Genomic DNA, 17500 nt, shown 5'->3' with positions numbered 1-17500 from the left:
CATCATCCCTATTATCATTATCACCATTATTAATATAATCACTATTTTTATTATTATAACTATTATTATTATTATTATTATTATTAATAAATACATAAATGAATAAATGCAGCATGAAAAGAAGCCTCTTAAAACATGTAAACTCTTTCCTGGTTCATAATACTATAGAAAAAAAGTCTTTAATCCAATAAGCTTAGAGCATGTTTACATCAGACGATCAGGCCGTGGCTTATAGTATACAGGTCAAGGCCAATATATCTCAAGCAGTTGCTCCATATTTGATATTCATTTACCATACTAGCGGTACCCGGAGAAATCACACACACACACACACACACACACACACACACATACACACACACACACACACACACACACACACTCACACACACACACACACACACTCACACACACACACACACACACACACACACACACACACACACTAACACTCACACACACACACACACACACACACACACACATACACACTAACACTCACACACACACACACACACACACACACACACACTAACACTCACACACACACACACACACACACACACACACACACACACATACACACAAACACACACACACACACTCACACACACACACACACAAACAAAAAAACAAACACATACAAACATACACACACGCAAACACAAACAAACATAAACACACACCCTTCTCCCTCTCCCTTTTGCTTCCCTTTTATTTTCTGTTCCCTTTCATCCAATTTTTCCCTTTCCCGCTCTGCCACCTCTCCTTCTTTAATTCCCTCCCAATTCTCCTCCGTTTCCCCTATTCCTCCCTTTCTTCTCCTCTTTACAGAGTACGAATAGGATTTTCATAGATTCGTAATATGATGAGCGCGCGTGTATGATTCTTTCATATTATTGTCAATTATCACCCCTTTTTACACCAAAATGAATCTACTTTAAGTCAAATTATATAGAATATAATTTCAGACGTGACAAGTAAGCATAACGGACAGACGAATGAAAAAATATATATATTATTTTAGTGTCAGAGTATTAAGTATTAAATGCATTTAGTAAACACAAGTAATATTTATTTATCATAATGTTATATTTGGTGATAACAGTTTGACTGTGTGTATATATATATATATATATATATATATATATATATATTTGTCACAAGTTACTCTCGAATCCACGTTGTAATTATAGCTTGCCGGATCGAGGGACTATATACAGCCGTTTCACCCGGATATAAATACTAAATACAGGTGAAGTTAAAGAGAATACTGCATTAGGTAATAACTATTTCTTTCATCTTATCATCATCGTCATCACAATCAGAACAGTTAAATAAATAAATAAATAAATAAAGGAATACTTTATTAGTCTGTTTATGATAATGAATAAGCTATTTTGCTGTGAGTAGTTTCTTCATAACAATGGTTCTTATTTCTTCCCCATTCCATTTATTTCTTTAAGCACCTTATTTATACAGAAGCTGATTTGAATAATACGCTTAAGGTAATGAATGAAAAGCTGCTTTAATACTTCCATGTTAGTTATATTTATTATTTTGTAGTAGAGTTTTGCCTGTTGAGGAGTATCAGAGAATGATAAAAACTTTAGTTACAATATTTGTTATTTGTATATTCATGACTAATTATCCTTTGAATTGAATTATCTGAAGCTTATTTCAGGCTTAAGTATATTATAAATAGAACAAAAAAAAAAAATATCCTGGGCACTAAAATATCACTTTAACAATGGTTTGAGCTCACCATTCTATGACGTCAGCCCTCCCTCCCCCGAAACACTTAAATTCCCCCCTGGTGCGGAATACCTCACTAGTTGAGAACCCCCGCTCTGCAACATATCGGCGGCAGAAAACTCCATTGATTATTAGACAGAAGGTTAAAGACACCTTTTCCGGGATACGAGCATTAATCTTCGTAGAAACAATGACCTTCATCATCGTTAACCTTAGTGATCATTAATACTGCGGACATTAGACCAGTGTTTCACTACGGGGGAGGGGTGGGGTGTCAGCTGATCCCAGGGGGGCAACAGAGAGTTGCTGGGGGGAAAGGGGGCACTCAGTCTATGAGATGGAGCCCCAACTAATTCCTCTGCTTATTAACTTAGTAATCGAGGGTTCGGTATTTACAGAACCTCTTATACCAGCAAGGCTTTGATACATTTGAACAATCATGTCGCAGGATCTTACTCCACACCTTGTTATATCGGTTTACAGACTACCAAGGTCAATGCCTAACTTAAGGGGATACTATAACATTTTAATCTATGTTCAGTGCCTTCTGGTTTAAAAGTCAGCAGTCAACGTAATATGTGTGACAGCAACGATGTGTAACTTCGCCCTGCCCAGGCGCGAGAATTTACAATTGTCGCCTGAAGGTTACTGCTGTAGCTTGGCACCACGGCGGGTAGGGACTAAGCTCAGCCGAGTCAGCCCAGATGATACACGTTAGCGGCATTAGTCGACACTGGCCGGTCTCCCTTCATGGGCATAGTCCGGACAAGGCTCAGCTTCGTATATCGAACTTGTCCTTATGTGGAACTTGAAATGTGTTTTTAAAGGAATTTGATTCATAAACTCTCAGGTTGTATTAGTCAAAAACTTGAAATAAAGATACAAGTAAATAAATATAAATACCTTATAGTGTTGAAGATCCTAAGCTTTGAGCATTTTTTTTTTTTCTTAAAGGGGAAGGAATGAATAATGGTAATCGTGTAAACATTTCTTGAAATCACATTAACAACCAACGCCATTTTTTTTTTTTAATCAAGTTTATTTGAAAACTGATATTCCCGAGATGTTTTCTTAACCACAGTTTCCAAGCAATTTCATGTAATTTGTCAGTATTATCTTAACATTCCCTGACAGTTTCTTGAGTGCAGAAGTTGAACAAATAACCAGTCTATTAATATTCAAAATGTGGTCTTCCAGTCAGCTTCAGCAATGAAAACGGTGCAGGTGTTTTGTATTACATCCGATTACACTGTATTTTCCTGGTTGGCTATCATGTTAATCAGTTTTCCTTTTTTTCCCATCTACCTTTATATCGTTCACTATGCGTGTGTATGATTCAATATGCATGTATTTGTTTGTCTTAACTAGTGTGTTATACATACGGTATCCTGTTTTTTTCAGTGCCGCTCAATCTGTTAATATTCCACGGTAATAAATCAGGGGTTTTGTCAATCAACTTCTATATTCAGCCCGTAAGTAGATCAATCATTTTAATTGCTGTCAAACCCACTGCGAAAATACTGCAACTAGAACGTTATCTGCAGCTGGTAGCTATGTCAATTAACTATTGTATTTTCTTTTTTGTTTAATTTACTTTCGTTTTTTCCTTTATCTATCTACCTGTTTCTTTTTTCTCTGTTTGTCTGTTTTCTCCCTCTTCTCTCTCTCTTTGATTATTTACTTTCTTTCCCTGTTTCTTTTTTTTCCTCCTAATCTTCTCTCTCTCACACGCCCACGCCCACGCCCACGCCCACTCTTTCAAAAATGATTTAACCTCCAAGACTGCACTACTCCAATTGGATTTCAAAATTAAATCACTGTAATTTGTCACAGGTGACTGAGGAGAGGAAATATATAAAAGAAGAAAAAGAAAAAGGAAAGGAAAAGAAAACGAAGAAAAATAAAATTAATAAAAAGGACAGAGCAAGTTGCCAGACGAGGACTCGAACCCCTAGCTTAATCTTCGTGGAAGGGGTGCACTGTGTACGACAAAGGAACGTAATTTCTAAAACATTATGATAATTGTAGCAACTTTAATAACACTGGGTTGCTTGGGGACCTAAGCACGTTTTCCCGTGGCTTTGGGATTTTATTGTGGATTCAGATGGCATGGTATTATAGTAATATCACTGTGGGTAAACTAAGTAAGGCGGATCTGTAATAATTTGCAACACATGAGAGACTGTGAATACCTTGTAGATGTGGCCGTTTGTCTTCAAGGAGAGGTAATGATGCAGTGTTACAGTCTTCGGGAGAACTCTCTCTCTCTCGCTCTCTCTCTAACTCTCTAACACTCCCCCCCCCCTCTCTTTCTCCTCCCTCTGATATGTGTATTTATTTTCCTTTAATCCGAATTAGAGAGACGAACATTTGTTTTTACTATAATGTAACTCCAAACCACCTCTTAAACACTGCCCTCAAACTACAACGCAGTTAAACTTGCTCTTGAAAACGACTTTTGTTGATGTGCGAATGACCACACAGACGTGCAGCCATCCTCTTCATCTTCCTCTCATAAACACACGAACATACACAAATGCAAACACACACGCAAACACTTGCACACACAGGTACATCCATACAGACATACATACACCCACACACACCAACACAAACGCAAAAAAAAAAAAAAAAAAAAGAACACACGCACGCATAAAAAGGAAAAAAATGAGCACCCCTAAAAAAAAAAGAAAAAAAAAAAAAGAGCCATATATCAAGAGAACTGCACGGACGATAGGAAAAAAATAAAAAAGTGTAAATCATCCTTTAAAATGGACCAAAAAATGGACCACAAAGTATTTTTCTCATGGCGTTGCTAAGGGAAACCTGGGGCATGTAGCTAGTATATACACACCCAATTATCCTGTGTATATAAAAAAGGAAGGGTACAAAATTCTGCTAATTAGTGCATAGAGTTAGTGTTATGTGCTGTAAGCCAATAGAAACTCACTTGTTCTTGAATTATCGGTTTCTTTTTTTTCTTTTACTGCATAACTGCGTTGTTTGATGCTTGCCGAACTTACATAAGGTACCAAATTCTGCCTAATTATATAGTCTATAGTAAGAGCTGTAAATCAGTATAGATTTTGACTGATATTATCGTCATTTTCACTGCTTTACTTAGGTCTTCAGTGAGCTTTTATTCCGAGATCTGCCACATACGAGCTACCGCAGAGAAAAAAAGACAAGAAAAGAAAATTTGAATCTTAACGCAGGTTCTCATCTTGTTAAAAAAACGAAGACACAATTTTTTAAGCCTGTCGTGTAATGAAACGTTGGCTACCACCAAGAAAATATTATGTGTAATGTTTAAAGTTAAAAGTTTAGAAAAATTACAAAGGGTAGCAATGTGTGTTATTATCTTAAAAGGACTTAAACTGAATATCCCAACCATTCGTATAAAGAACTGTTCGTTCGTATTAAAAGAAAAAGATAAAAAATAAATCTAAATCGTCGTTCAGTTTTCCAAACGCATATATCAGCCAATACAAAACGCATTAAATACTAACTTCAGACGTTGACCCAATGGCCCTTCCTTTTGTACTTCTTTGCTCAATACCATCAGCTAACAATCAATTCTTTTCCTGACAAACGATATAGACTTGGATTAGTGTTCTTGCATACACTTGCAATTTCATTTCCTCTACAAGGGACTATAAAAGAAATGTATTGAAAGAGAACACCGTAAAAGTCAGGTGTGGGTGAGTTGTCTCAGCCCATAAGATTTACAGATTGGTAGTTTGCATTCATTCAACTACCAAAAGACTCAAGGTGAAGGAATTTTCTGTCATCACTAAATGTTTTACACAACTTGAGACACACAAATGTAACTCTGATGATAAAGTTTGCATAATCTGCTGGGTTCAAGATTTCATATAAATTTAGTGTAGATGCTTCCCACAGTCTAATATTTGATGATATCTTTAAGACCTATAATTAAAACCTAAACATTAAAAATTAATTTTCAAGACACAAGCCTACCACATTCAATTTCCTTGGAGACTCATGGCCTATGACGAATCGCACTAGTCATAAATCCTATGACATTACGCCAATTTTAAAACAAAGATTTTGTCCACTTTAGTACAATATCCCCATGGAAGGAAAGATTGATTAACAAGGGAATGTGATGTGATTCCTGATCGAATTATACTGGAATGGGTACCGCTTCGTGCATATTACAATTAATGACGGAGAACCAGACACGGAATGGTAATAAAATTACTACCTTTGCTACTTCTGTTACGTCTGGTACCATTAACAACAACAATGACGATGATTATATTATTATAATAACAATTATCATAAATATAATAAAATGTAATAATAAGAAACAATAATAAGTAATATCGACAGTGATTAAATATCGTAAATAACGATAATAATGATAACAAAATCTACATCAGCAGTAATGATTATAATAACAACAGTGATGGTAATCACAATAAGGTGATGTTAATGAAATTGTAAAGATAAAAATAAAGATGCATCTTCAGTAACCCTATTGATAGTCACAATACCATTGATAATATACATTAAAACAATCATAAAAAAAAAAAAAAAACGATAACAAATGCCGGCGATCATGATACTGACAAAATATTAAAGACAATAATAACCATCATTATCCATTATTACCCACTCACCATAACCGTATTTTAATCACATCTTATAACACCTATACACCATACTTCAAAACACTAAGGAGAAAAACAAGGCATCGTTATTATCACCAACGTCGCCATCCCTTATCAAACGGTTTGCCTTTCATTCCTCCTTCGAGTTTATGTAATAAGAGATATGACTAGGGCATAAAAATGTCTTCGGCGTGGTTTATGAGGTGGCAATAAACTGCTGGTCCGTCAGTGTGTTAATTGGGAGGAACGTTGGTACAATCCCGTTTAAAGATTTACTGCCGCAATTGCACTCTCAAAGGATCATTAGGGTCGTTTGCGAAATTGCTGGGGAATTATCCCCGTTCCAATCAAAGGAAAGAGACAAATTGGCAACTCATCCCATACCCTGGAGAATTCCAAAGTATTGATTCTTTAAAAGTGGTGTTAAAGGCAATAAATTTATATTTAAAAATTATCCATACCAGCTGATTAGAACAAAAAAGAAAGAAAGAAAAAAAAAAAAAAAAAACTGAGGTAAGTTGCCAATATTTTTCTTTCCTGAGACTAGACCCACTATCGTTGTTCGGGAAGGTTCTGGAGAATCAATGTTACTAAACTACTTGTATAGTAATAGTATTTATGAAAATTTGTATTAATTTTGGCATAGTTCCGTACTAATTTTACACTCGAGTGGTATATTAAGAACTTAAATAAACAGTTTATCCGATACTAAAGGCTGTTAAATTAAAATTGATCATGGCTTTTAAGGTAACTAGACTGCGAGAATTAGTATGGTAATGATGGTTACCAATCTATTTTAAGTTAGTATGCTTCTTTAGCACTTGAGAATGAATATGCTGTTAAAACTTACCAAATTTTTTTTTTTTTTTTTTTTTTTTGAGAAGTGCAATTACTCTGAAGGCCACTCAATTATTTGGGTACTAGTTTTGCCCAGATCACTAAATTACTTAATTATTTGAGTACTATTGATGGTTACGAAATTACTTTGCCATTAGTATTGTTCTAAAGATTAATAAATCCCTAAAGAAGTAATTTGGTATAAATATTTACCCAAGTAATTACGCATCCATTTGGTACTGAAGATTACTATTTGATTTGCATGACGGCTTCCACGCCTCTTAAGTACAATAACACCTGCTTGGTTAACTTAAATTGTCAATACTAGTTTTTTTTCTTTCTTTTTTTACGTTATGTGTATCGTATGGGTATCTTTCTGTGATTTATTATTTTATTAAGATGGCATTAGTGTTAAAATCATGATTATCCTCTCTCTCTCTCTCTCTCTCTCTCTCTCTCTCTCTCTCTCTCTCTCTCTCTCTCTCTCTCTCTCTCTCTCTCTCTCTCTCTCCCTCCCTCCCTCCCTCCCTCCCTCCCTCCCCCCTCTCTCTCTCTCTCTCTCTCTCTCTCTCTCTCTCTCTCTCTCTCTCTCTCTCTCTCTCTCTCTCTCCTCTCTCTCTCTCTCTCTCTCTCTCTCTCTCTCTCTCTCTCTCTCTCTCTCTCTCTCTCTCTCTCTCTCTCTAAAGAATACATCCATTTTCGAGAAAGAAAAATATCAAGCGTGGGCTGACGAACTAGCTAACGGCCGTATCTGAGCTTAGGTAGGATTCTAGAATATTAGATTTTTGATGATCTGTTTACTCTTCGTTGATTTAATCATGATAGAATAATCAACCTTTTTACGAGACATTATATCGTTAAAGAGTTCTGTACAATACTAACAATAAGCACGCAAAGAGCCTAATCTTCCAACTCAACAACACTCAAAAATCCGATTTCGAAATACACATTAAAACATTTAAATAAAAGTAGATAGATAAATAAATGAATAAATAAATAAATAAATAAACAAATAAGTAAATGAATACATAAATAAAATAAAATAAAAAATACATAGCCTAGCAGATCCATTTTATATGACGGATCGCATCGTACCCTTAAGTGTTTCATCGCAAGCCACCTGTAACAAGCTGCGTAATCCACACATCCAATATATGTAACGAACCGCAAGGTAATTATTATTGTTGTTGTTATCTTTCGTATTACTGTAATTGACTTTAATCTTTACCAGCATAATCATAAATCTTAATTATAAAACTTTTCAACTTTACTAGCATACTCATAATCATTTTTTTTTTTTCCCCAGCATCATCCTAACCTCCATCGTCATCATCACGATAATCATTTGGTATCATTAAGATGGAAATAATGTGGCACATGTACCATTCACCCAAAGGCAAGGGTCTTCAACCTTCTTAGCTCAAGGGCCAAATTTTAATTACTGGGGAGCTCTATCGTTGCTGATACATTTTACATGAGTTCCAGTGCATAAACATGTATGTAATGTGGGTATATATATTTTGGCTTTTCTTTTATCGTTATTTATTTGTCAGTTCGTTTGTTTTACTTAAACATAGGATTTTCTGTTTCCTTTTCAAGATATTGGGCATCATAATATTCAGCTCAGTTTAACAACACTTAGCCAAACGAACAAATCACAAATCATCAAAAATATACGATATAGTATTTCTTGTAAGAGAACCTCTTTGAGACTGGTTCGGTGCTGCCCAACCGGCCAAGCCACTGTCGCCTCGGGTCTGTTGCTGCCCATATGTATTACACAGTTAAATTGCCCTCGATAGTCCATAACGTCGTTTACTTCAACTAATTGCAAATCTGTATTAGGGCGTTCGTTTCAGATCTGTATCTGCATACAGGTTTAATAGCGATGTGAATCTACTGGTATGTTTACATAATTATTCACGCACACGCACACGCACACGCACACACGCACACACACACACACACACACACACACACACACACACACACACACACACACACACACACCTACAAACACACACATTCATTTATGAATTAAATAGTTTATTTAACTCTCATTCCGTACTTTATTTAATTTCCTTGCGTCCTCGTTTCAAATGCCGAAAACCACATAATTTCAATCTTCTTTCTTACATTTTTTGAGAAACCGTTATTTTCTAAGCTATTTTACGTTATTCTCTATTTATTCCATGGGTATTTATAAGTTGTGTCTGTTGTAAGGCAAAGCTGTTCTTACCGAGACAATATTTCCACCTTCAATTTCTTGATGTCATGAGTAATCACTTGACCTACCCAGGTATCAAATTAATTTTATTTTGCACTGATTTTGTCTAAGTGATTCAAGCTTCATGTTTTTAAGATTTAATCTGTTTAATATCACATGTCTCCTTGCAGATACGATGTCCAGATTTGTGTTATTTAGTTTATTAGATTGTTTTATAACTTTAATTGTTAGTGTTACTGTTGTTGTTGTTGTTGTTGTTGTTATTATTATTATTATTATTATTATTATTATTATTATTATTATTATTATTATTATTATTATTATTATTATTATTATTATTATTATTATTATTACTATTAGTATTAGTATTATTATTTATTATTATTATTATTATTATTATTATTATTATTATTATTATTATTATTATTATTATTATTATTATTATTATTATTATTATTATTATCATTATTATTATCATTATTATTATAGTTGTTGTTGTTGTTTGTTGTTGTTGTAATTGTAATTTTTATTAATAATAATAATAATAATAATAATAATAATAATAATAATAATAATAATAATAATGATATTAATGATAATTATAATAATAATAATAATTTTTATTATTATTATCATTATTATTATTATTATCATCATCATCATATCATTATCATCATTATTAATATTATAATTATTATTATTATTATTGTCATTATTATTATCATTATCATCATTATTGTGATTATCGTTATTATCATTTTGACCCTCATTATTATTATAATTTTCATTATTATTATTATCATTACCAATACTCTATTATTATCATTATCATCGTTATTATTATTAATAATATTATCATTAGTATCATCATTATTATTAGTTGCAGTATCATTATTTTCATTATTATTATGATCTTAATTGCCATTACTTTCTTCATCAACATTGTGAGTATCTTTATTACTATTTTCATTATTCCTGTAATCTTACAAATGCAACAGCATCAAAATAAATGTTTCTCGCCTTCGTGATGGTAGTAGCATATCTTCAGTCCGGCACAATAAATATTCCATGTGTATCTTCAACTTCTAACGGGAACTGCTCTAGAGTATTAAGTAAATTTGGGATTTACATGTATAAAAAAGAACATGTTATAGCTGCTCGGTCAAATGTACTCTCTGTCTCTCCTCTTTCTTTCATCCTTTTTCTCAGTTCCTTCATCTCTCCTTCCTCCTCCTCCTCTTCTAGGCGAAGAGGAAAGGGTGTGTTTGTGTGTGCTTTATGTATTCCTCCATAACCAGATTCTTCAACTAGAAACCTTGCACTAAAACCAGTTTCTGTTGCACACGAGAAGCTGAGCACCCTTTGCCCCTCCTGCGGCAATCTCTCTCTCTCTCTATGTCTGTTTCTCCGCCCCCTCTTTCTATCTATCTATAAGTGTCTCTTTCTTTCTCTCTCTCTCTCTCTCTCTCTCTCTCTCTCTCTCTCTCTCTCTCTCTCTCTCTCTCTCTCTCTCTCTCTCTCTCTCTCTCTGTCTCTCTCTCTGCCTCTCTCTCTCTCTCTCTCTCTTTTCCCTCTCTTTTCCTCTATCTCCTCACACCCAGGGCCGCGAGTCCATCCTTGTTAGCGACAGAATGTCTGCTGTGTGTGACAGATGATATTACTGTGAAATCTGTGAGAAACGTAGTACCAGAATCCACGAGTAACCCAAGGCTTTGTCTCTCTCTCTCTCTCTCTCTCTCTCTCTCTCTCTCTTTCTCTCTCTCTCTCTCTCTCTCTCTGCCCCCCCTCTATCTCTCTATCTGTCTATCCCTCCCCCTCTCTATCTGTCTTTCTGTATCTCACCCTCTATTTATCTATCTATCTTTCCCTGAAAAAAATGAACCCAGCAAAAAAGGAAATGAATGGTAAAATAAGGAAATAAGAAGAGGCATAGCCAGGGAGAATTATAAAATAGCGGAGATAGTGGCAAAGGAGAAAAAATAATCGAGAAAATGAAAGTTAAGGAAGAAGAGAGAAGGAATAAGAAATGACAAAGATAACAGGAAACACTAAAAACAGGGAAGACGAAGAAAGAAGGAAGAGAAAGGAGAGACGAAGAGAGTAGGAAGAGGGGAGTTAGAAGAAGAGAAGAGGAAGAGAAATGAGAGACGAAGAGAATATGAAGAGAAGGGAGAGACGAAGATAATAGGAAGAGATGAAAGAGAAGAAGAGAAGGGAGAGACGAAGAGAATAGGAAGAGGGGAGTTAGAAGAAGAGAATATGAAGAGAAATGAGAGACGAAGAGAATATGAAGAGAAGGGAGAGACGAATAAAATGGGAAGAGATGAAAGAGAAGAAGAGAAGGGAGAGACGAAGAGAATAAGAAGAGAGGAAAGAGAAGAGAGAAACGAAGAAAATAGGAAGAGAAAAGAGAACAAGAGAAGAGAAGGGAGACGCGAAGATAATAGGAAGAGAGGAGAGAGAAGAAAAGGGAGAGACGAAGAGAATAGGAAGAAGAGAGACACGAGAAAGGCAAGACGAAGAGAATATGTAGAGAGGAGACAGCAGAGGCGAGAAGGAGGCCAGTAGGAGGCGGCCAGAACAGAGGGTCAGCGACAGCATCTGCAATTGCAAGTCACGGCTCGCAATAACAACACACCAGTTCGACCCGCTGGTGTGTATGTCTGTGTGTGTTTGTGTTCGCGCGCGCGTGTGTATGTTTATGTGTTCGAGCGTGTTTGTGTGTGTGTGTGTTTGTATGTGTATGTCCGTGCACATGCATGTATGTGTTTGAGGCCGCCTTCCTGACGCCCACCAGTTTGAGAGAACGACTCCACGCACTTACGCTCCACGCCCAAATCCCCTCCCCTGGCACTGGGTGGGCGTCTGCACAGCCTTCACCAGTGATGCCCAAAACTTGATGCCCTGTGTGACTCTGACCTCTAAAACCTCCCTCGCGGTCACGATTTCTGTGTTCCTCTTTTCCTCTTGTCTCATTAGTGTTGCCATTGGTATTTGCACAAAACCGCTAGACTGGACTTTCAAAAACCGCTAGACATAAAGAGGAAAATCTAATTTTCCCGCTAGAAAAAGGAATTTTCAAAAAAGCCTTAGACATAGTGTAATTTTTTTTTTCTCGCTAATTCTATTTTTTTTTTTTTTTTTTTTTTTTTTTTTTTTTTAGTTATGATCTAGGGAGAAATTGAAAGTTTAATATATATTTAGCAATGGCATTGTACCTCCTCTTCCTTGGTCCTTCCGATGTTAAACGACGCGTCTAAGTTCAGCGAGGACGATGTCCATTCACGCACGGTTGCAAGGTTGGCCCGCGGCTGTGCATTGTGCAATGAGCGGGAGTGTGTATCTTTCTCTCTCTCTTTTTTTTTTCTTATTTTTTCACTAGCAACTTTGTCCTCGTTTTTTTCAACATCCGGAGAATGATGTGTTTTGTTATTATCTTTTACATTTCCTTGTTGTTCATTTCAGTGCTGCATTTATTTCCGTGATATTTTTATTTATTATTATTATTTTTTTTTTTTTTTTTGGGGGGAAGGGGTAATTGGGTAATTAATATGTATATATTACACACACACACACACACACACACACACACACACACACACACACACATATGTGTGTGTGTGTGTGTGTGTGTGTTAGTGTTTCTATATATGTGTGTGTTTGTGTATATATATATATATATATATATATATATATATATATATATGTGTGTGTGTGTGTGTGTGTGTGTGTGTGTACATATACACATATCTAAATATATATACATACACATATATATATATATATATATATATATATATATATATATATATATATATATATATGCATATTCATATGTATATCTTCATATATATATATATATATATATATATATATATATATACACACATATACATATCAGTTACCGAATTACCCCCCCCCCCCACACACACACACACACAAAAAAAGAAAAAAAAAAGATCACGGAATAAATGCAGCACGGAAATAAACAACAAGGAAATATTAAAGAGGATAACAAAACACATCATACTGTATGTCTTTCCTGTAAAATGTCTAACTATATTTTCAGTATGTTTTGCGTCTTTTAATTACACTTGTCTATGTTTTGTTTTTTTTTAAGTTTCCACACTTCATAGGCATTTTTCTTTTGACTTTTTCCTATAGTATTTAGATTATAAAAAAGTAATATAACTTACAATAAATGATAAGTAAGATGATTTATAGTTGGTAGATCGAAATGTGGTTTGTAGCAAAGATTATGTAATTAAACACATAATATAAATACTTAATATTACTTATTATATTCACTTCTACATATATTGTAAGTATTCACTTTTTTCATTATATGCTCAAGCAGTTAATGCCATTTGACACTTCTACCCCCCCCCCCCCCCTCCCTATGCAGCACGAGGGGTTGTCAAGCCTCATCGGATTTTCCCACGCCTGATTAAATTTTCCCACGCCTCATTAAATTTTCACACGCTTAACTTAACACTCTCACACTTCATCCACTCTTCCTTCTAAAAAAATTTGGTCACCCTTCTGTCCAAAAGCCTGCATATTTTTCGCTCTTTACTAATGTCATATTTGCCTTCATCATTTCAGAGTTCCCAAACCACTGCAATCGTTATCTATATCTTCCAGTATCCTTAAATCCACACGTTGAAAATAATTGCTAATCCGTCTCTATGTATACTTCATAATCTTCATTCTACGGATCAACATTTCATTATTATCTTACTAAACATCTCATAAAAACAACAACGTCTTCGTCATTTTCCTTCGTCATTTAACCTCTACAAACTCTGCTTCTTAGTAACAAGAGGGGTTAGATATATATTTTTTCCCGAGACTGTTTTCTTCCCCTTTTTTCTTCTTCTCCAGAAAGGTATCCATTTTCTCCTTCTTAGAAAGGTTTGGTAACTTGGATGTAGTCTCTTCCAAGAGCTAATCTTTCAAAAGTGTTTACAATGGGTCGAGCATGAGGAGAGTCTTATATATAGAAAGTAAAGATGAAAAAATGACTAAGCATATTGAAAAATGGGATATTACCACTGGATATACACACACAGGTAGTCTCAGTCTACTTCACAAGAGATAGCGATCTGTACTTCTATTATGGATGCAAATTTAATAGTCGTATCGCCGACCATCTCCAGCCACACAGCCGTGTTTTGCTATCTTGGCATCGTGTACACCGTCGCTTTTTTCCCCTTTGATTTATAACTCATGATTCCATTTGAGACTTTGGACTACAGGAAATAGATCAATGGGGGAATATGATTCATAAACAGTTATTCCTTTCGTGTCATGGCTCTCTTTGGCACTTTGTCTGCCTGTCTCATCTCACTACCTTTCATATGTGTATATATATATATATATATATATATATTCGTATGTATACATTTATATATATATATATATATATATTCGTATGTATACTTTTATATATATATGTATATATATATATATATATATATATATTCGTATGTATACATTCATGTGTATATATAAATATAAATGAATATATATGTAATATAGATATGCATATGTATATATGTATAATATAATATAAATATGTATATATATACAAGCACGCACACACGCACGCACGCACGCACGCATGCACAGACGCACGCACGCACGCACGCACACACGCACGCATGCACACACACACACGCACGCACGCACGCACACACACACACACACACACACACGCACACATATATGTGTGTGTGTGTGTTTGTGTGTGTGTGTGTGTGTGTATACACACATATGTATATGTATTATTTATTATTTCTTTATCAATTTATCTATCTATGTATGTATGTATGTATGTATGTATCTATCTATCTATCTATCCATATATATGTATATGTGTGTGTGTGTGTGTGTGTGTGTAATTTAGGTATATCTGTGTGTATACACACATCTTTGTTTATGTTTCTGAAGAATGTCGACCGCCATTTTTATCGTGAAAAACACCAAAATAACCGGTTCCTTATTACCCGTCTTCATCACGGTTAAGATCCAATAAAACAGAGTAAAGGCTTCAGACCCAAGAACAAGAGGAGGAGAGAGAGAGAGAGAGAGAAGGGGGGGAGGGGGAGAGGGAGGGAGAAAAAGAGAGAGAGAGAGAGAGAGAGAGAGAGAGAGAGAGAGAGAGAGAGAGAGAGAGAGAGAGAGAGAGAGAGAGAGAGAGAGAGAGAGAGAGATAGAGAGAGAGAGGAGGGAGAGAGAGAGAGGGAGAGAGCGGGAGAGAGAGAGAGAGAGAGAGAGAGAGTGAAAGAGAGAAACAAAACATTTCGGTTATTGAGCCAATCAAAGGAGGCAAACTTCGCCGCCCTTTTAATCCGACCAATTCCTCCGCACCGCCGTTGCAACGCCCCGTCCTCCCCCCCTCCACCCCCCTCCCCCCCTCCTCCGCTATCCTCTCTTCCCTCCCCGCCCTCACCCCTTCCCTCCCCGCCACCCTCACCCACCCTCCTCCCTCCCCTCCCCTCCCTTCCCCGCCCACACCCACCCTCCTCCCAAACCTGATAACACCGGCAGCAACAACCCCCCCCCTCCCAACCCCCCCCCTCCTCCCCCCCGCAAAAAAAAAAACACGCACACACACCAAAAAAAAAACCATCGCGTTGTGGAAATATTCGTCTTATCCGTCGCCAGCTCCATAGAGGATCGAGGCGTGGGCGGGGCGGATGGCGCGGGAGGAGAGACAGATCGCCGCCCGTCTAAGTGCCTCGGTGGGCGTGGGCGTTGAATGGGAGCCTCGACGGGGGGGGGGAGAGGGGGGCAGATGGAGGGGGAAGAAAAGGGAGACAGGGGAGAGAAGGAGGGAGGGAGAGAGAGAGAGAGAGAGACAGAGAGAGAGAGAGAGAGAGATGGGGGGGGAGAGAGAGAGAGAGAGAAAGAGAAATAGACAGAAAGAGTAAGAGAGAGGAAGAGAGAGAGATAAATAGATAAATAGATAGATAGATAGATAGAGAGATAGAGAGTAAGAGAGAGGAATAGATAGATAGATAGATAGATAGACAGAGCGAGAGAGAATGTTAATGAGCCTGATATAGCAGTTTAAAAGTTCGTGGACGTGCATAAGATGTGGTCTTAGATAATGGTAATTCTATGGGAGTATATGTCGTCTCATTATATTTTAGAAGAAGAAGGGGAATGATGAAAATAATTGTAATTATACTGATAATAAGAATGATAATGATAATAATAATAATAATAATAATAATAATGATATAATAATAATAATAGTAATAATGATAATAATAATAATAATAATAATAATAATAATAATAATAATTATAATAATAATAATGAGGATAATAGTATGAAGAAGAAAAAGTAGAAGAAGATGATGAAAAAGAAAAAAAGAAGAGTAAGAAGAAGAAAAGAAGATGGAAACGAAGAAGAAGAAGAAGTAGAAAAAGATAAAGAAGAAGTAGAAAAAGAAGAAGATGAATGATAATAATGATAACAACAACAACAATGATAATAATAATAATATTAATAATGGTGATAATAATAATAATAATGATAATAATAATAATAATAATAAAGAATAACTGAAGAGTAACAAATACTTGATAACCAGTGCAGATACTCGACACGTAAACAAATGTATAGGTTACGAAATCTCTCTCCTTTTTTCATCATCTCAGTCAAAAAGAATATCTGATTGATACAATATACGAGTCGGACGTAGAAAGCACACTCTCTTGGTAAATTTGTTGAGGGAAATTACATACAGAATAATAATCATTTTCCGAAGACGACTGAAGCTTAATTAACTGAATCATGAAAGATAAATAATGTATGAAATCAACTAATATGCTAATCACAGGCAAAACATAATAATAATAAATAATAATAATAGTAATAAATGATAATTAATAAAAATACATAAATAAATAAAAAAGAAATTGAAAAAAATACTAACAAATTTGAAAATTAAACCAAATATGATTATAGTTTCTAAAGCATAACATAAATAACTTATTTACCGATTCACATTTTATCGTATGATAAATAGCAA

Source organism: Penaeus chinensis, chromosome 35 (assembly GCF_019202785.1).
Source record: "Penaeus chinensis breed Huanghai No. 1 chromosome 35, ASM1920278v2, whole genome shotgun sequence".
Classification (NCBI taxonomy): domain Eukaryota; kingdom Metazoa; phylum Arthropoda; class Malacostraca; order Decapoda; family Penaeidae; genus Penaeus; species Penaeus chinensis.
This window is presented reverse-complemented; position numbering follows the sequence as displayed.